We start from the raw sequence: 20,726 nt of genomic DNA on the forward strand, positions 1-20,726 counted from the left end.
TTATTTTCAACGCAGGTCCACTGCAGTGTGTCACAGGCTCACTGTGTACCTCAGTCAAGAGAAACATGGATGTAACCATTGCTAACCTTCTCTTGACAATACTACTTTTCTGGCTGTAAGGCTGAGCCTCCAGGTATAATGTTTAGTAAATCTCAGTTATGCTCTCCAGAAGCTATTCTTTGCAGTTTGCGAACCATCGCATATTCATATTCATGCTGTATATTCACTATTACAGCATCGTCTTGGTAAAATGTTTATTTTGTATGTATATTTATGTGGTTGTCAGATTTTCTGTTTTCGCTATTTCATTCTCACAGGGCTCTGTCCTTATTGAGTAGGTTCAGTAGCCTTATTCTACCTGGCAAGCAAACAACATCCAGATGCTTCCATTCCCCAGTCACCTTGCAGCTACATCCTTTGTATGGGTGACCCCGGGGCGCCGGCGATTGATGCTGAGCTGTCAGTCACCCTGTAGTGGAGAACAGCGGAGCAGCAATTGGGGAAGGGTGAATGTGTTCAGCATGTGTTACAGGAATACAGCTGGTCCGTTGCCATGGTAACCACAGATTCCCTGACTCCTCACTAACTAGTTCTGTGCATGTTACTTCCCGTGTAACATGCCTTCCCTCTCTGAGATTTGTTCTATTAGTGTCATGACAGCTTCCGTATTTTTGATTGTTCTGAGTCTCCATGGAAACCATTTTCCCTCTCCCCCCCTCCAGATTAACACAGGCCTTATTTACTGAGGTTCCTCCAAAATGAAAGTCCTCAGAGAACACTGGAAAACATCAATGATCCAACAAGACTGTCCTGGATTATATTAAAAGTAGTTTGTAATAGCCAGGCTATTTCTGGCCATTTTAGGCATAGATGAGATACTCACCTGCACCTTCAGCTTGAAAGAAGGGTGGACCATTCCTCTACTGATGCCTAACCCTAAGACCCACCTCTGGGGTGCCTAACCCTAAAACCCTCTGATGGTGCCCAACCCTAAATCTTAGGGTTAGGCACCACCAGGGGGGGTCTTCGGGTGGTCCATAACCCTAAAACCCCCCTTCCTGACATCTAACCCTAAAACCCACCTTCCTGATGCCTAACCTTAGGCCTCACCTTCCTGACTCCTAACCCCAAGACCCCCCCAATGCCTAACCCTAAAACCCCCCTTCCTAATACCTACCAGTAAGACCCCCTGCCTGATGCCTAACCCTAAAACCCCCCTTCCTGACACATAAACCTAAAAAACCCCTTCTTAACCTAATAATGTTTAAAACAATACATTTCAAAACAATAATTTTCAAAAGCTAAACATTTGTAAATACAGACCACAATTTTCAAAATGGTAATTTTCAAAAACGAATCATTTGTAAATGCAAAACATAAAAAAATTAAAAAACTGTAAGGTTGTAATTTTCAAAACAAATGAACTGATGCCTTACCCTAAGACCCACCCGATTCCTAACCCTAAAACATTCCTGATACCTAACCCTAAGACCCCCCCTTCCTGACACCTAACCCTAAAACCTACCCTCCTGACGCCTCCGACCTCCACCGCAAATAATGTAAAAAAAGAGACATTGCTAAGACAATACATTTCATTATTTTATTTATTTAATTCTCAAAACAAATTAAAAAATTATAAAAAAAAAAAATAAAAACGATAATTTACAAAAGGATGATTCTCAATACAAATTTCAAAACCATTTTCAAATCAATAATTCTCAAACCAAAAAATGTTGGTCGGATGGGCCTGGTGCCTGCTATTAATCAGGCACCCAAACTTCTGCTTTTGGTGCCCAATAGCCGATATATTGCATTAGCGTCAATGACACCCAAATAGTCCATTAGCTGCAGGTGCCGAAATTTCCTGCTTCCTCCCCATATCACAGTATCATGATCACAGATAAAGTTCCCCAAAGATAGGAAACTGATAACAAGATTATGATTACAAATAATGAGGATCACATAGGATTCTCTCCACTCACTGTTCAATGGTCTGAAGGGAATGGCGCCTCAACCATCCAGTTCACACATCAAGGACCTTCTACACAGATAAACACAACCTTCTGGTCTACGCGGACCCCGAAATCATAATGTCTACTGTAGGATTTTACATAATATTAACTTCAATCAAAATTAACACTTGTCTGAGCAAAATGTGACAGTAATTTATTCAAAGCGTAATATGTAAATATGGATGTTGGATCACCAGCAGGATTCTCTTGATGCAGGAATAATTGTATTCAGTCTATGCTGTGTATTCTGTAGATTATGGATGGTGGATAAATCCCCAATATGGAATTACCAGTTCTGGGCTACTATGGAAACCAGGCATGAAGACTAACATGAAAGACCACATACCAGCTAAGAGGATCTGAAATCCATGGCCAGGCCACAGAACTGAGCATGCAGCATTATTTATTTAAAGTGTAGACTTTTCTTATTGGTTTTAGATGTACACGGAATAGAAACAAGCTTACCGTGATCGTCTCATCCATGCGTGTCAGTGTTTTCAATTTCTTCTTCTTTTGATGTGTAGTTGTTGTTCGTTGTATTTGTGCACAGCACAGACTACATGCATATTCTTTGCCTTGTGTCCGTTCCTTCTTCTGTCTCACCAGAGCAGGCCTGTCTGAATAAATCAATATGATCCCTGCACTCTACCGCATTAAAAGAACATCAAAAATGTTTGTAGTGGTCCTTGGATTCCTTTAAATATCCAATAAAATGAATGGAGGGTGAAGTTGTGTACTAGCTCGGTCAGCACTGCTCTGTGTGTCTTGTTGTTCTTGCTGCTATTTTCTAGAGCAATGTTCAGGGCCGGATTTGTACTCTTTACCGCCCAAGGCCACTGTCACCAGCCACCCCCCTTCAGTATAGGTAGCGAGATGACCCCTTCCCCATTCCCTCCAGTATAGGTAGCCAGATGACCCCTCCCCCCTAGTATAGGTAACCTGATGACCCCCCCCCCCCTCAAGTATAGATAGCCAGATGACCCCTCCCCCCTTTCCCTCTAGTATAGGTAGCCAGATGACTCCCTTAATCCCTCCTTTTCCCACCCCCTTTCAGTATAGGTAGCCAGCTCATCTTTACACTGCAGCAACCATCAGTGTCGCTCATTTCTCCACTCATCTCCAGTGCAGAACCTTCCTATTCCTTTCCGTCTCCAATGCTGCCTAAGTCCATAGCCACCGGCCACAATGCAAACATGCACAGAGAGCAAGATGGCCGCTGCACAGGCGGCTAGCAGCAGAGTACTGTAGTCAGGCGCTCACCCGATCTCCCTGCATTGCAGCATTTGCAAGCTTGCAAATGCTGCACCAGTTTAGCCTGCTGCTTTGGTGCCCTTGCTCCTGTGGTGCTCTAGGCCATGGCCTCAGTGGCTTAGGCCTAAATCCGGCCCTGGCAATGTTCCTTTAAAATTTGTAGCTTTCAGGACTTCTCATGAAGAAGGTGTTTTGTCTTCCTGGCATCCTCTGTCTGGTGACATTCCACGTATGTTTGGTCCCGCCCCCTTCTCATTGCATAGTATACATGTTGCAGATGACATCACTAGTCTCCCACAATGCTCCTGTGAGGCATACCTTGCACATCGCTGCCTGGGAGCGACAGGGCAGCGCCTTACTAATAAATCATAATGTACCTCAGAAGAGTAATTCTATTATGATATTTTGTGAAGTGAAAGCCATTTATACGTGCAGACTTGGAATGTGAATGAATGAATTTGGTTTTCTTTATTCTCTCAGACGCCTTCAGAGAAAAGAAAAAAACTCTTTATAAAGTAAGCATTCTGTGTTTCCCCTTTTTGTAAAATGCAAGATTATAGTCCTTTTGAAATACGCCAGCGCAGCCCAACAGCAGCGAGAGGAGCGGAACGCATAAATTGGGCTAAAGATTTTTAATCGCATAAGAGGAAGACAAGACTTTAAAGGGATTTCATCTCCCACCCGAATGTCTGCCCAGGCTGGGACGACGCCAGTTTCAGCCTCTCGCTGGCACGTGTGGAGGCGGCAGCTTCCCAATGTGGTGTGGCATTAGGAGGGAGCTCGCCGAAATAGAAGCTAACAGCTGGTGACTTATTCATAGGCCGGCTCTCGGTTATCCGCCTGTCCTGCTTATTAGACGCAAGCAGATGTTTTACATCAACTCCAAGATTCCTTGTTCATCCTTCTGAATGTTTAAAAACTGGGTTAATGATCTATAGAGAGCCAATGTTACAATCTTCGTTTATTGCATGCCAGAAACGGCTGCCCTGGGAGTCGTGAGTTGATAAACCCTCTTGTAAATCAACATTGTCCATGTGCTGATCAGGGCTCCAAAGCAAAGCACGTTCTGCTGCAGTCAGCTACATGCATGTCAGTGTCTGAAGGAAAAGCGAATGTACCGTAGTTGCTGATGGCCTATTTTTTATTTATTTTTTTAAAGGATACCGAGGTGACAAGGGACATGATGAGATAGACATGTGCATGTACAGTGCTAAGCATACAAATAACTTGGCTTTGTTGCTTTTTTTCTTTTTCTACCTGAAAGAGTTACATAGTTATTTTGGTTGAAAAAAGACATACGTCCATCGAGTTCAACCAGTATAAAGTACAACACCAGCCTGCTCCCTCACATATCCCTGTTGATCCAGAGGAAGGCGAAAAAACCCTTACAAGGCATGGTCCAATTAGCCCCTAAAGGGAAAAATTCCTTCCCGACTCCAGATGGCAATCAGATAAAATCCTTGGATCAACATTATTAGGCATTACCTAGTAATTGTAGCCATGGATGTCTTTCAACGCAAGGAAAGCATCTAAGCCCCCTTTAAATGCAGGTATAGAGTTTGCCATAACGACTTCCTGTGGCAATGCATTCCACATCTTAATCACTCTTACTGTAAAGAACCCTTTCCTAAATAAATGGCTACAACGTTTTTCCTCCATGCGCAGATCGTGTCCTCTAGGCCTTTGAGGAGGCCTAGGGACAAAAAGCACATCCGCCAAGCTAGTTAACATTTAGGTATGAAAGTGACAGTTTCTCTCAAGTGTGGACTAAGTGGGTCTGTAGCTTATAGGGAACCTGAAGCAAGTGGTGTATGGAGGCTGCCATATTTATTTCCTTTTAAGCAATACCAGTTGCCTGGTTCTCCTGCTGATCCTCTGCCTCTAATACTTTTAGCCCTAGACCCTGAACAAGCATGCAGCAGATCAGGTGTTTCTGACATTATTGTCAGATCTGACTACATTGGCCACATGCTTGTTTCTGGTGTTATTCAGACACTCCTGCAGTCAAATCGATCAGCAGGGCCGCCAGGCACCTGGTATTGTTTAAAAAGAAATAAATATGGCAGCCTCAATTTTCTTCTCACTTGAGGTTCCCTTTAAAGGAAACCTGTAGGGAAAAGGGAAAAAGAGTGCCCAATATGGGTGCTTACTTAGGTAGAGGAAAGCCTTGGGCTTGTTTCCCCCCCCCCTCCCCCCCAAAGCCTGAGCGGGTTTCTGCTATTGCGCAAGCAATGTATGGCTGCTATTCAGGGTCTCAGTGCTTGAACAGCCTGATGGAGGAGAATCCAGAGGCTTCTCCATCCCATGGTAAGTATCGAAATTGATGCATAGCAAACCTCACAGGTTTGCTTTAATCCTGAGGCTAGGTGCACACATAGCAGTAACACTAGCGTTGTGGAAAACGCAACGTTTTTGCCTCTAATGAAGGTCTTTGGGCCGCAGGAAAAAATGCATATGCGTTTTCTATGCGTTTTCAAAAACACTGTTTTGTTTTGTTGCATATTATGCAGGAACACTGTCAAAATGCACAAAATAAAAAAGTCAATTGGAACGCAATGGTATGCGTTTTTCATGCGTTTTCCATGCTTTTTTATATGCGTTTTTCTGTAGTCTTCCAAGTGATTTGCATAAATTGAAATATAAAAAAAACACAGAAAAGCATACAAAACGCATATGCGTTTTGTACATGCGAAGCGCAAATGCACAAAAAACACATCGCAAACGCACCAAAAATGCAGTTAAAATGCTAAATAAAAGCTCACAACATTACCATAACACATGTCACATGACCTAAAACGCAGCCTTTCACTCTGTGTCGTATATGAACCCAGCCTGACTGATAAGGAATTACAACCATAAAAAACTTTCATATAAATGGAAACTTTGAATTCTCCATGTAGAGCACTCCTTCCATGCGCAAACTCCCTTTATTGGCCTCAATTCACTAAGCTTTATCAAACACTTTATCAAACGTTTGATAATTTACCTCATGGGTAAAATCTAATTTTGAATTCACTAAGGTGTTATTTATTTATTGAATGTTTTATCAATTAAGCGTTTAATAAATCTATAACACTTTAGTGAATTTAAAATTAGATTCGACCCATGAGGTAAATTATCAAACGTTTGATAAAGTGTTTGATAAAGCTTAGTGAATTGAGGCCATTGTCTTCAATTGTCATCCCTCCACCCCATACTACATACATTTGGCGACTCGAGATAATAGTGCAACAAAGTCAGGAGCTGAGAGATAGACTTAGGCTTCATCAGCATAGAGGTGATTCTGGAAATCCAAAAAAGCATATTAATTGTCCCTGGCCATGAATGTAGCTGGAGAAGAGAAAGGGTTCTGGAACAGAACCTTTTGGTACACCAACAGACAGCGGGCACAGGGAAGAGTTTTTATTGGAGAATGTGAAAGAATGTCCAGATAGGTAAGAACAAATTCAAGAATGTTTTACTACCTTGATCTCTAGTGACAAGGAAAAATTTGAAAATGACTGATGGTGTCAAAGGCCAAGCGAAGGTGAAGACTATGGGAAACAAGCCTTTGGATCTTGCAACCACAAAATCATTAGCAATATTATTATATGTAATAGTATGTGCCATTTAGTCAGAGTACACGTAGCTCGCTGTAAAACAGCCACCACAAGTATGTGCGCCTCACACATCCGGCCTCAACTGGATAAGGTTCTCTGATTATGAAAGCATTGTTTTTTCTCCACCTCATAACAAAACCTGTTTCCGCTTTAAATGCGCTAATTAAGCTTTGTTATGTCCCTTGCGGTCCCGGCGGATACTGCTTATTGGGTAAGCAAGCATAGTATTTTCTGCTGTGAAGAGGTGCAGGATTGTGCAGTCACCTCCATGGCCTAATGCAGCTCATTAAACAGCCTGCAGTAGGGCAACCATCAGGGAATTGGATTCACAGTTGCTTTATAAAAAAAAAGAAAAAGAAAAAAAAAGAGCAATTGAGACGCTGCTTTTGTTTCTACAATAAAGAGCCATACAAATAGAAAGGAAATGCTGGGAGCCACTGTTCCTGCTGAAAGTAAGGATCTGTAGACGTTCTGGGAACTCACTTGCCAAGTTTTTTCTTTCTTGACCAGAGCTCTTCTTTTACTTCTAAGTCCGTTCACTGGCTGCTGTATATAAAAACATAAAAGGCCTAAGATTGATTTTGCTAAGAATTCTAACACATAGTGGCATTTCAATTTCTAATCATATCGAATATTGATGCTTTTGGCTCTACTCCAGACATAAGTGTCAGATTACCTTTAATTACCACAGGATCAATGAGCTTTTTTTCACAACCTAGTGAAGGGTGTCATGTAGATACTTCTTGTCGAGCGTTAGGGTCCTATATACCATTAGGTTCTAACGTCCTCACAATGTATTGCTTCAAGTGGCAAAAAGTCTAGAACTGGCCCTGCAGGGGAGTGATAGAAAAAGGTCAATAGTTCATGTATATTCATTCATGTATATTAATTCTAGGACACTTAATAGGCTGTCATTGAGCAGAGGCAAGAACACATTCGATCTACTTTGTAAATGTTTAAGTACAAAATAAAACCATGGGATATATATATATATATATATATATATAAAGTAAATTTAAGGAGTAGGAGGATAAATACAATCATTATCTCATAGCTTTTTTTTTCACTTTGCGTTCACTTTAAGGGCTAGCTCACACTGAGGGCGATTGCGCTCCGCTTATTGAATTGGCCAACCGCTAGTGTAATGTCACCCTATTAGAATGTTCTTGCGGCAGCTTTTCCATCTTTAGAGAGCTGAAATCTTGTTGCTTGTACCATTTTTAGAGCACTTTTTCCTAAAGAAATGTGCAACAATGCATATTCCTTTAAAATTGCATTTCAAAATTGCAAAGAGCTTTGGGTTTTGCAGTGTGAATTAAGCCTAAAAAACATGTGCAACCTCAAGAATTGTGTCAAAGTGTTCCTCCTTTGATGTAGCACACAATGGTGCCTTTCCACCTGGGCTGGGGGAGGGTTGTTGAGGTGACATTATCCAGCTTCTTTGATCTTCACAAGCATAAAGAGGTGTGTCAAAGACAAAACTTGAAGGGCTAAAGAGCCCTGCAAATAGAGCAGTCTCTCAACCAACACTTGCGCCATTTAGAAACAGTTCCATCTCTTAGCTGTACTAAACTGCAGTGATTGTGGAGGCAACCTTGTTATTTGCTTAACCTATTTTGGTTCCTGGACGTAGTTTCTACGTCCAGGAACCATGCCCGCTACCGTGCGCTCCCGCGGCCGATCGCGCGCGTGCACGCGCCCCCCCGGCCGCGGATTCGGTAGCCACGGAATCAATGTATCGGGCTATGGTGCCCGATCACTGATTCCTCTCCCCCGCTGAAAAAGCGACAGCTTCTCTCGGAAGCTGTGCTTTTTCTGGCTGTCTCCTCCCCAATGCGTCACTCTAAGCGTGTGCTACGCTTAGAGTGACGTCATGTAAACAAACTCATGGCCGCCATCTTGTGGCCAAAAAGTAATACTACACCTGAAAAAAAAAATTAACACACATTTACATTATAAATCTATTGTTTACCTCCCACCCTCCCAAAACTACCCAAATAAAATGTTTACTATAAAAAAAAACATTATAATAAAATAAAAAAAAAACATGTAAATATTTACCCAAGGGTCTAAACTTTTTAAATATCAATGTAAAGATTAAATATTTCTATATTTTTTTTATTTTAAACTTGTAAATAGTGATAGATGCAAAATGGAAAAAATGCACCTTTATTTCCAAATAAAATATTGTCGCCATACGTTGTGATAGGGACATAATTTTAACGGTGTAATAACCGGGACATATGGGCAAATACAATACGTGAGTTTTAATTATGGAGGCATGTATTATTTTAAAACTATAATGGCTGAAAACTGAGAAATAATGAATTTTTCCATTTTTTTCTTATTCTTCCTGTTAAAATGCATTTACAGTAAAGTGGCTCTTAGCAAAATGTACCCCCCAAAGAAAGCCTATAATTGGTGGCGGAAAAAACAAGATATAGATCAGTGCATTGTGATAAGTAGTGATAAAGTTATAGGCTAATGAATGGGAGGTGAACATTTCTCACGTGAAAACGACGGAACGCGAATGGGTTAATATAGAAGGCTGTAACATTTCATATTTAAAACAATATATTTGCTTGCACTAACCTTGTTATTTCCTTAATATGGAAGGCTGTAGCATTTCATATTGAAAACAATTTATTTGCTTGCACTCCAGGCTTGAAAAGCAGCTCAGTTAAACCCCCTTTGGAATGCAAGAATTTGACTTGAATGTTCTTTAACTGAGCTGTCACTTCAGAATGCACTGTTACCCTTCGCTGACCCCAGAAATGCTATTGCCATGTAGGTGCCTGCTTTTCATATTGATTCTTTCTGGCATGCTGGTCCTTAGATCATGGGTCTCTGCGGTTATATTTAGCTGATGATGATTGTCGCAGGGAAATTGGAGCATCTGATCCCAGTGCTGCTTGTCTTTTCTGGGACGTAGTGTTCTTGCGATGCAGAAAGATTGTCAGGGCCTGGGGTACCTATTAAACTGGGACAAGGATAAACTCCTGAGGCGACCTGGCATTTGTAAAGAGGAGACCGGGACGTGAACGCACATTGTGGCATCATTACAGAAACAGTCCTTTCATAAAATAAAACAAAATGCATCTCGACACCGGCGAAGCACAGAAAAACTGATGTACCAACTGTGCTTGGCCTACAAATCAGTGCACAGGACCTGCACAACCTACATCTCTGATCTTGTCCACAGGCACACACCGGCCTGCCCCCTCCAAACCTTAAACTACCCGCGCCTGTTTGCACTGCGCATATCTCACTCCCATGCACAATTGCAGGACTTTACAAGGGCTGCCCCCACTCTCTGGAACTAACTCCCACCAGCCATCAGACTCACCCTCACCTCTAATGCCTTAAAACGAGCCCTCAAGACTCACATTGTCACGCTCCCCTCCCTCCCCCACGTCAGTGCCATAATACATTCTACTGGGCACCCTTTCAATAGATGTACCTATTACCCCCACCCTTTAGATTGTACGCCTCTGGCAGGGCCCTTCCCCTAGTGTTTCCAGCTTGATTATGCAATCTCACTGTCTGACACCCTTCTTGAAGACTAGAACAGACTCTGTCGTGAACAAAGACACTGAACTACTGTTACCTAAGACATGCGCATGGTCTTGTTTTGTTGTGAGTTCCTTGCATGTCCTACTTTGTATGTTAACCCCATTTATCTATTGTGCAGCGCTGTGTAATATGTTGGCCCTTTTATAAATACAATTAATAGTGAGGTTATTCTCATAAACACAACAACAAGCAATAAGAAGAACTTGTGGTTCCAAAACATTAATCTATTGACTCCAGAGCAGACAGCTGAACCAAACCAAATACCTAAGCAATATGTGTTTCTTGGCACTGTCTGTTCAAATCCCAGCCTATGTGTAGCCTGCAGACACCCAGTGCTCAAAAATGGGGACAGGTGGCCACCACCATAAATAAATAAACCAAAGTCTGGCTTGATTCATAATAAAGGTGGTGTCGTTTATTATACAATTCTAAAACAAGAATATTAAAACATAAACTCATATTGTGGGTCCATGCACACTGGAACCTTTTGCATAGTTTCGCATTGACAATATTGCACTTACTTCCATTAAAGTGCACATCAAGTCAGTACCAATGACAACAGTCAGTGGATATAGAGTTTGCCCATTCTCCTTTCCCGACCAGGTTTCGCCTTCAGCCATCATCAGGGGACCAAACACCCAGCAGCGCCCAAGATCCTGAAATGTGCTTAAGATCTCTCCCGGTTTTTCTTCAGGGCATATCATTGTGTAATAAATACTTAAATGGGGTAAATAGTGCTCGCATTTAAAGAAAACTAAAATTGAGATCTACTTATAATGCATACAATTCATATACAATATGGGGGGCTCAAATAGGGAGAAAGGATACCCACAAAGTTGGGTTGTCTGAGAGACCAACCACAAGACAGATGCAGACCACCAGCCTCTCTACACTGTGAAAGGAACAAGGATGGGTTAGAGGAAAAAAACCCTATCATTAAAGGTGGAATAACTATAGCATATATCAGGAGGTGCCAAACTATATATATACAAATTCATGTGGTGGTCCTGCGCAATTATTGGAAGAAAAAGGAAAAACATAGAATGTTTTTGTAAACCTCACTTGAATAGTGATTGTTTCTTTTCAGAAACAGTGTCACTTCTAGGGCTTCGGGACGATGTGGGAAGCCAGAACAGTTATGACGTGACGGTGTCAGCAGCTATTGTGCCCAGAAGCTTGATTGACAGGAAATGGAACAATCCGCTGGGCCCAGATTTAATTGACTGGACCTCTCAAATGTCCATTTTTCAGGAGCTCGAGGGCCGGGAGATTGATGAACTTTCTCCCAACCACTGCTAGCACGATGGAGAGCAAGCTGGGCTAAGATGGTCAGGTTAGCAGAGTAGGATGATGAGTAGAAGAGGCATAGCTCCCAACTGTCCCTCTTTGGGCCAACTGTCCCTCTTTGGGAGCCCTGTCCCTCTGTCCCTCTTTCCTTCTCATTTGTCCCTCTTTCAGGACTTAGTTCCTCGTTTTATGTAAATATATAATTTCTCCTTTAAATTGATATATTACTAATTTTATAATGTTAATATGAAGGAAAATGAACCAGGAAAGAAAGGACCAGTGTGGTTTGAATTATAAAACAACATATTTTTATTATGAAATCTTTATGGTATGCGTGACTAGGGGTGTGATGGGGGTGTGATCAGGGGTGTGACAGGGGTGTGGCTTAAGTGTCCCTCTTTCTCAAAAAGTTGGGAAGTATGGAAGAGGATTGCTTTATAGGAAAATTCTCCCACAAAACACGGAGGTCAGTAAGGCCGGCTTTATGCTCTCTACACCCCAGGCCAACTTTCTTGTTGATCTCTATCTATGTACACCAGTGCTGCTTCTATTCCATGCGCAGCCTCCTCTTATGTGTGTAAGATCCATGTACAGCAGTCCCTCTCTGTCATGCACAGCTATTCCATATGTTGCTCCCAATTTACATTCTACCTTTTCCATTTTGCAGCCTTCTCTTCCATACTCGGCAATTCCTTTCCATGCCTAGCTGCACCCTTGGGCAAAGGCCCCGGGCCTTTGTGACCTTTCCAGAAATGTAGCCCTGGCAGCGAGGTCATCAATGGAGGGCAAGATCTAGTAAAAGGGGCGAACGTTTGGTAAAATGTTATTAAGTCTCAGAAAGGGGATAGGTATGAATGAGTGTGGATGGTTTGTGTTTGTGCCAGGGGCGTAACAATAGACTCTGCAAGATATGCAGCCGCAGGGGGGCCCATAAGCTGCAGGGGGCCATGTGGGGGAGAAGTTTATTTTCCCTGTCCTGAGAGACTGACAACTAAGGGCACGGAGAGAAAATCCTTTCTCTCTGCTCAGCCACTGATAAGGAATCATACAAAGTTTTGTAGACAAAGTTTTGTAGACAGTCCCTATTCAGTGTGCAGCAGGCTCTTGTGTATAGCACCCAGCCCCCAACCTCTCCACCCCCTCCCCAAGTGCTGTGTACTGTAGTGATGCTGGAGAAATCTGCAGAGCCAGTTCTACTCAATCAGAGATGGACAGAGTGAGTGTAATAAGCCGAGGCTGGGAGCGCTTTTTCTGTGTGCGTTTTTCTACAGGCCTTGTGTATCTGTATGTGTGAAAATATCACAGAAGCTAATGTAATTGATGGAGAAAACGCTCTCAGTGCTTCACTGCTGTCAGTTTTTATGTACATGGGGAAAACACATTCAAGTGTGCACTAACCAAGTGAAAAACATTGGTTCTCAGTTCACCTGTGCGGAAAGTGGGGGAGAGGGCCCCATCCAAAGTTTTGCAGGGGGGGCCCAGTGAATTCTAGTTACGTTTCTGTGTGTGCCTTATGCTTCATTTTGATTATGGTCTCTTATTGAGACTCTGTAACAAAATGTTCATCCTTATTTCTTCTATCCTATAAGTTCCTATACTTGTTCTAATGTGCTCTGTCTAACTGCAGCCTTTCCTACTTGCACAGTGGCTGTGTTATCTCTGTTATATGATCTAATCTTCTCTCCTCTGTCGGGTCTGTCGGGCTCAGGCAGTCAGGCTGGAATGTGCTGTGCTGCTTGTGATTGGAAAGAAGATATACACACCCTCTCCAGGCGCCCTGCACACACTGTATGACTCACACACTGAGCTACTCTCAGCCTATCACTTGCTATGTCTTTTGTTTGTAAACACTGCATAAAAATGGCAATTACAAGCCAGGATTGCAGCAGGGAGTGGCAGAAACAGCACAGAGGGGCCCAGGAGAACATAATGAATAGAATGGTATGCTTTTTACTGTAAGAATTTTAGAGTACAGATTCTCTTTAAAAACTTGATCAAGCGATGGCACTTTTGTTCTTGCATTAACCCCCCTGGCGGTCTATTAAAAACCGTCTATATTGGATGATCAGCAACAAAAATGGCTTCACAAACTTGCCGTCTTTTTTTTTTTTTTTTTTTTTTTTTTTTAGGACTTCTAGGTCTTTTGTCCCACTTGAGTGGAGAGAGTTCAGGACAGGACCAGGTTCAGATATAGCCGAGCTTTGATAGGATACTAAAATGGCAGTTTGAGTGACAAAATAAACCTTATTTAGTTCTGTCTTTTTAATGTCTTTTATGCTGTTTGCCTTAGGTAAAAAAACCAAAACATTTCTGGTATCTTAAAAAGTAGAGCAGATCAAATGCAGATGACATTCTGCAGAGGTCAGTCCACTGTCTGGTATGCAAATGACCACTAGAAGGACATGTCATACAGCTGGGCTATGTAAATTAAGCATATAAAAATATACATAATTGAAAGTCACTTTCAGTGATATCTACGTGACAAACCAATTGCTTTTTCCAAAAAGAAAAAAACAGTATGTATGGATTCAGAGTAGTTAGAGTGTTTCAGATATTGATGAGCAGAGTATGAGCAATGTTTTTGATAGTCTGCCATTTTGGGTTTGTGATAGTATTTTTTGTTGGTGTTTGAACAAATATTCCATCAGTCACCTAACCCTAACCAATCACTGTAACGCTAAATATACCCCTCCGCCCATTATTAACTTTATCTGAACACCTGACGGTACACTATCGAGCAGGATTTTGTAGGAAAGGCTTTACTTGTCTATCACACAGGAATAAAAGAAGGGACCGGAAACTACCATAGAGTAGAGTAATAACACAGAACATAACACTAAACATACACTTAGGGCTCGTTTCCACTATCGCGAATCTGCATGCGTCCAACGCATGCGGATTCGCACATGTAATGCAAGGGGATGGGCCTGTTTCCACTGTAGCGTTGTGGAGGTGCGTTTTTTTCAGCGGTAAAAAAACGCACAAAAGAGCCAACGAATTCGCCTGCGAGTGGAATGCATGCGAATCGCCGCTAATGTATTTAATAGGAAATTCGCATGCGGCTATGGTATGCGAATTTTCATGCGAATTCGCATAGGTACCAATGTAACTTCAAACAGGCAGTGACATGGTTAAATTTGCATATACCCTCACCTATGGGAATTCGCATGCGAATTAGTGGAAAAAAACGCGCAAGAATTCGCATCTGCATGCTATTTCATGTAATTTCAACAGCGGTGGAATCCAGGCGATTCTGCATAAAAGCTGTTTCATACCCATTAACGGTACTATTTTCGTGAACCATCGACCTTCAAATCTGATAATTGCGATCAAACTGGAGACTGTTCATGTTGTCCATCGACTACAAATGATTATATTTTCGATTGGATTATTGACCCCTTTTGCGGATTGATTTTATCTGAAATGATCAGATTCATTTGCTTTCGCAATTATTGTATCGGAAGGACGGTTGTCTGATAAAATTGCACTGTTAATAGGCGCGTTAAAGAGAAACCGTAACCAAGGATTGAACTTCATTCCAATCAGTAGCTGATACCCCCTTTCCCATGAGAAATCTATTCTTTTCTCAAACGGATCATTGGGGGGGGGGGGAGGGGGGGCTGGATGGCTGATTTTGTGATGAAACCCCTCCCACAGTGTGATGTCAGTGCCTCACAGCACTGAGGTACTGACATCACTGGATGAACTGGACATTGTGGAAAATAACTGCCAAAAATGCAAGCAGCATCTTCTTCCAGTGAAATCACCTACCAGCAGTAAAAATGTCACCATGTGATAAATGTCAGAATGTAAATCGTAAACACTGACTAAATCATTTATACATAATTATTGTAAAAATGAAGCACTTTTTTATTACATTATTTTCACTGGAGTTCCTCTTTAAAGTAAATGTAAAGCGAGCTATAAAAATTGTTAGATACTCACCTATGTAAAGGGAAGGCTCTGGATCGCACAGAACCTTCCCAGTCCTCTCTCCATGTTCTCAGTCTTTAGAACCACTCTGGTCCCTGAGGGCTTCCAAAAACAGGTGCATCCTTACAGTTCATGGGTGAGCATGGACTTACATGTGCGACTTACGTGTGCGCAATACAGATCTGCTCATCTTCAGACTTACTCTAGTACTTCCGAAGGCTGCCTGAGGAGGGCCAAAGACATATTTGGCCAAGGTGGCTGAAGAACTTTACAGTTTTACTTTAACAGTTTAACTACAAAGGATGTCTGAAGCGAAAAAAAAAATCCAGATACTCACCAAAGGAGAGGGAAGGCTATGGGTCTTATAGAGCCTTCCTGTTCCTCTCTTGGTTTGATTGTTCCACCAATGGCTCCCCCATTAGCAGTCTCCGACCAATGCTGCGGGAGGCTTTAGAAGTCTTCGGGAGGCTGAGTGCTTAAAGAGACTCCGTAACAAAAATTGCATCCTGTTTTTTATCATCCTACAAGTTCCAAAAGCTATTCTAATGTGTTCTGGCTTACTGCAGCACTTTGTACTATCACAGTCTCTGTAATAAATCAATGTATCTTTCCCTTGTCAGACTTGTCAGCCTGTGTCTGGAAGGCTGCCAAGTTCTTCAGTGTTGTGGTTCTGCTATGCACTCCCCCCTCAGGGGGGGAAAGAAACACACAAATGATCTCTTGAGATTCAAAAGGAAGGGTGTATACAGCCTGCTTGTGTATGGATGTATTTTCTATGTGTGGACATACTGTAAATCAACCTACTTCCTGTTTTGGTGGCCATTTTGTTTGTTTATAAACAAACTTTTTAAAACTGTTTTTAACCACTTTTAATGCGGCGGGGAGCGGCGAAATTGTGACAGAGGGTAATAGGAGATGCCCCCTAACGCACTGGTATGTTTACTTTTGTGCGATTTTAACAATACAGATTCTCTTTAAGAAGACGGGCCTCTCTCTTGCACATGCGCAGTACAGAGCCGCCCTTCTTTGGGGGCACTCCGAAGACTTCTGAAGCCCCCCGCGGTGGGAGATTTGCACGGAAAAGCCAGCGGTGGAACGAGGGGAACAGGAGAGGAACGGGAAGGCTCTATAGGACCCAGAGCCTTCCCTCTGCTTAGGTGATTCACTTCAGACTCACCAAGTAGGATTAGATTAATACAAACCCATGTTTATCTCATCATGTCACGTTTCAGTTTGGGTAGGCTCTAAAGAGAAACCATGACCAAGAATTGAACTTCATCCCAATCAAGAGCTAAACCCCCTTTCCCATGATAAATCTTTTCCTTTTCTCAAACGGATCATCAGGGGGCTCTGTATGGCTGATATTGTGGTGAAACCTCTTCCACAGTGTGATGTCCTGACAGTTTCCTGTCTGTGAACCTTATTGCACTGTGGGAAATAACAGCTGTTTTACTGTTTACAACTGTTTACAACTGCCAAAAAAGCAAGCAGCAGTTACTTCCACTGTCATCACCTGCCAGCAGTAAAAATGTCACCATGTGATAAATGATCAAGGAAAGATTTTACAATGGGCAAACACTAACTAAATCAGTTATACATATATATTGTAAAAATTAAGCACTTTTTTTTTATTACATTGTTTTCACTGGAGTTCCTACTTAAAGAGGAACTCCAGCCTAAACAAACATACTGTTATTAAGTTACATTAGTTATGTTAATTAAAATAGATAGGTAATATAATCTCTTACCCACCCTGTTTTAAAAGAACAGGCATGATTTCATAAGGGCAGCCATATTTTTGGTTGAAAGGAGGTGACAGGGAGCATGAGACACAGTTCCAACTGTCCTTTGTGCTGATCACCCCTCCCAGTTGCTAGGCAACGTGAATAACAACATAGGAAATCCCATCATGCTTTGCACAGCATCAGGGAAAAAATGCCTGGGCAGGTCTCTTTGATGGGTGGAGCTTAGCTAAAAATGCAGCTAAAAATGATGCTTTGGTAAGAAAAACAAAGTTCTGATGCTGTTAAACTGTTAAAGAAACACCAAGCCTTTTCAGATCTGCTGAGTAGATTTTTAGTCCGGAGGTTCACTCTAAGTCAAAGCATCCAGTAATCTATACTACTACACTATACAAAAGTCTTTTTCAGCTTCTGGTCTCCCCCATGTGTCCAATCATAGCACAGTTTTTTTTGTTTGTTTTATGTATTTAGTAGGATTTACAGATCTGATCCTGCAGCAACCCGATAGAGTATTTTCTTTCTTTTCTTTTTTGGGGGGTCTGTCAAAGCAATACAGCAAGTGCCATTATCCCTGTGGAGTGTATGACAACAATGGAAAGCCAGCATAGAGACGTCAGTGTTGTAGATCAGGCTGTCTCTATGGACAGTTGATAGACTGGAGCCTGAGCTGCGATTGTTAGAGCAGCATTCACATTCATTGCTAAGCCTCTGTGATCTATTCTAGGGAAGTCTTGTTTACACAGCATTATAGAAAGGTTTATAGGGAACAACTGTGACATATCGCGGCATTATAGAGAAGTTCAGGCAACTGGTAGTTCAGCCTGAATAAATCGTAGCGTGACTCTCTGGCCCGGTGACATTTGTTTTATTTGTGTGTAGTCATTTTTATTGACATTGTTATTGGTGTGACATGAATCTGCTCACAGGACAGGTCAATCCACAAGAAAACAAAAACAGACTTTTTCTTCACTACCAACTCCTGATTTGCTTTTGCATTAGCAATGTGTTGGGCATTCTAATTGGAAAACCTAGTGTGCTTTACAAATGGACTGTGATGGTTGCAGCAAAGTGGTATTATACTCAAATTTCATCCATGGTATAAAGCATTAAACACAGCATGAAATGAACAGCTAAAAGCATCTGACTATTATTCAAGGTACTGGGAGGGTGAATGCTCAAGCTTTTTACCTCATTTAGCAGCTAACTGATACTTTGCCGATCAACATTGTCAGAACTTTCTCTCCTTTATTTGCTCACGATTGCTTAATTAGGAGTCAATCTGATAATTTGTCCTGTAGGGGCAATGATATCAGTTAGCTTCAGTGAGGTGTAAATATGCATTCAAAGGACATCGGGACTTAGCAGCACTTTCCAAACATTTTTTATCTCAATTTAAAAAAAGAAAAAAAAACATGTTATTCGATAGTGTTCCTTCTAAGTTTACTTAAAGTACTCCTTTGGGTTTTTTTTGTTGGAGTTGAGAGTGTGTTTTCCTGCATGGAAACGATGGAATAGTCTTTGATATGAGGCTGAACCAATGAGATCAGAGATTCCAGCTAAGGCTGTTGACATTTATGGGCTGATCGTGCAGCTAATAGAAATAACACTTCAGTAGCATTTTACCAAAGCATCCATTTCCTTATCCGAGCGTCGAGACAGGTGATTTCTTACTCTGTTCGTGGGAAGCGATGAGCTTGAATGGAGTGAGATAGAAAGACTAGATGTGAATGAAAGAAAGGGATTAAATGATAATGAAATCACTGGAATTCTCTCAGTCTGAGGTACTGCAGCCCTCATGTGTCTCCTTCACCTTTACAGGAAATCAGTGCTAACTGCACTGGGGGAGAGGTGAGGTAACGTGGGAGATGATAGAAGATATTGTGGAGGAGGATGTGGTGCTGAAACAGCCGCAACTGTCACTGACTTATCACGCTGCTAGAAAACCTCCCATACACTTTCCGGACTCTAGCACCAAATGCCTGCTGGATACAAAACTACACTTCCCATAATCCCTCAAGTGTACCTGAGGTGAACCTCAGGTATGAAAGCACATACTTACAGTGGCTGGATAGTGTATTGGTCAAGGGCTCTGCACAGGAGACCAGGGTTCAAATCCTGGCTCTTCCTGTACAGTAAGCCAGCACCTATTCAGTAGGAGACCTTGGGCCTCCCTAAAACTGCTATTGCCTATAGAGCAGGTCCCAGTGCTTTGAGTCCCTCAGGAGAAAAGGGCAATAAAAATGTTCCATGGCTTGTCCACTGTACCTAAGAAGAGAGAAGCCTCTGGATCCTAATGAGTCTTCCCATGCTAACCTCTGGTCCCTGTTGCCAGGAGCGGACCCCCACAAGGTCTTGTCAAGGGGTACATCAGGGGCCATGCTCCTCTTCAGGCACGAGTCAGCAGTACTGTGCCTGCATGAGTATGGCCACGCCTGCGCAATAAGCCAGAGCAACTTGTGCCAGAAGAGGAGAGCAGCCCCAGATGGTGATGGATGGTCCCGGCGAGCAGTGGCGGGGCGAAAATCCAGAGGCTTCCCTCTTCTTATGTAAGTATTTCCTTTTTGACCTGAGCTTTGGCTCAGGTTCACTTTAAGGTATCCAGTAATGAAATTTTAGTGAATCATCACCTTTGCAATCCCATTATTACAGGGATGTCAAACTCAAATGCAAAGTGGGCCGAAATTGTACACTAGGACCTAGTCGTGGGCCAAACTTAATGTCTACTGGCCACCTTCCTCCCTTATAAAGTTCCCTGGTTTCTATTGGCCCTCCTCCAACCCCTATACAGTTCCCTGGTGCCTAGTGTTCCTCCCTCCCCTATACAGTTCCCTGGTGTCTAGAGACCTCCACCCTCCCCTATACATTTACCTAGTGTTTAGTGGTTTCCCCCTACCTCCCTCATATTGCTTCCCTGGTGGTCTAGAGAGGGCCAAACGTAATGCAAAGTGAGAAACCCATTTGAGAGCCAAATTTAATGGCTCTGAAGGCCAGATTTCATCGTCTCCTTAAAGGGAAATTGAGAATGGGTATTAGCAACAAAATATACATACCTGGGGTTTCCTCCAGCCCCCTCCAGCCTGATTGCTTCCACGATCTCCAGCCTGATTGCTTCCACGCTGTCCTTTTCTCCGTCTCCGTTCACCCGCAATTGGTCTGGGAAAGTCCTCTGGTCCAGGGCCAACTGCACATGTGTGGCCAGGCCTTGCCTGCTGCTTTCATATCAACTGGCGCATACTCTGTCTGTGCAGTACTACTGCGCAGGCGAGGAATGCTCCCAGTGACGGGAACAAGATAGGGGAGAGGACTGCACATGCACTGACTGGACCTGA

The 20,726-nt window shown here is 42.5% G+C and overlaps 1 protein-coding gene across 4 annotated transcripts in view; it reads left to right on the top strand.

Annotated features, from left to right (window-relative positions):
• SHANK1 (SH3 and multiple ankyrin repeat domains 1) overlaps positions 1–20,726 on the top strand; it is a 656,518-nt gene that overhangs the window by 177,496 nt on the left and 458,296 nt on the right. Inside the window, exon 1 of one of the 4 annotated variants that reach the window (XM_068241410.1) lies at positions 17,584–17,655. The exons of the other annotated variants lie outside the window; for them this stretch is intronic. The gene's annotated coding sequence lies outside the window, so the exon portion shown is untranslated. Of the gene's footprint in view, positions 1–17,583; positions 17,656–20,726 lie in introns of those variants that run through there. 4 annotated transcript variants of the gene reach the window in all.

Source organism: Hyperolius riggenbachi, chromosome 6, assembly GCF_040937935.1.
Source record: "Hyperolius riggenbachi isolate aHypRig1 chromosome 6, aHypRig1.pri, whole genome shotgun sequence".
In the NCBI taxonomy this organism is placed as follows: Eukaryota; Metazoa; Chordata; class Amphibia; order Anura; family Hyperoliidae; genus Hyperolius; species Hyperolius riggenbachi.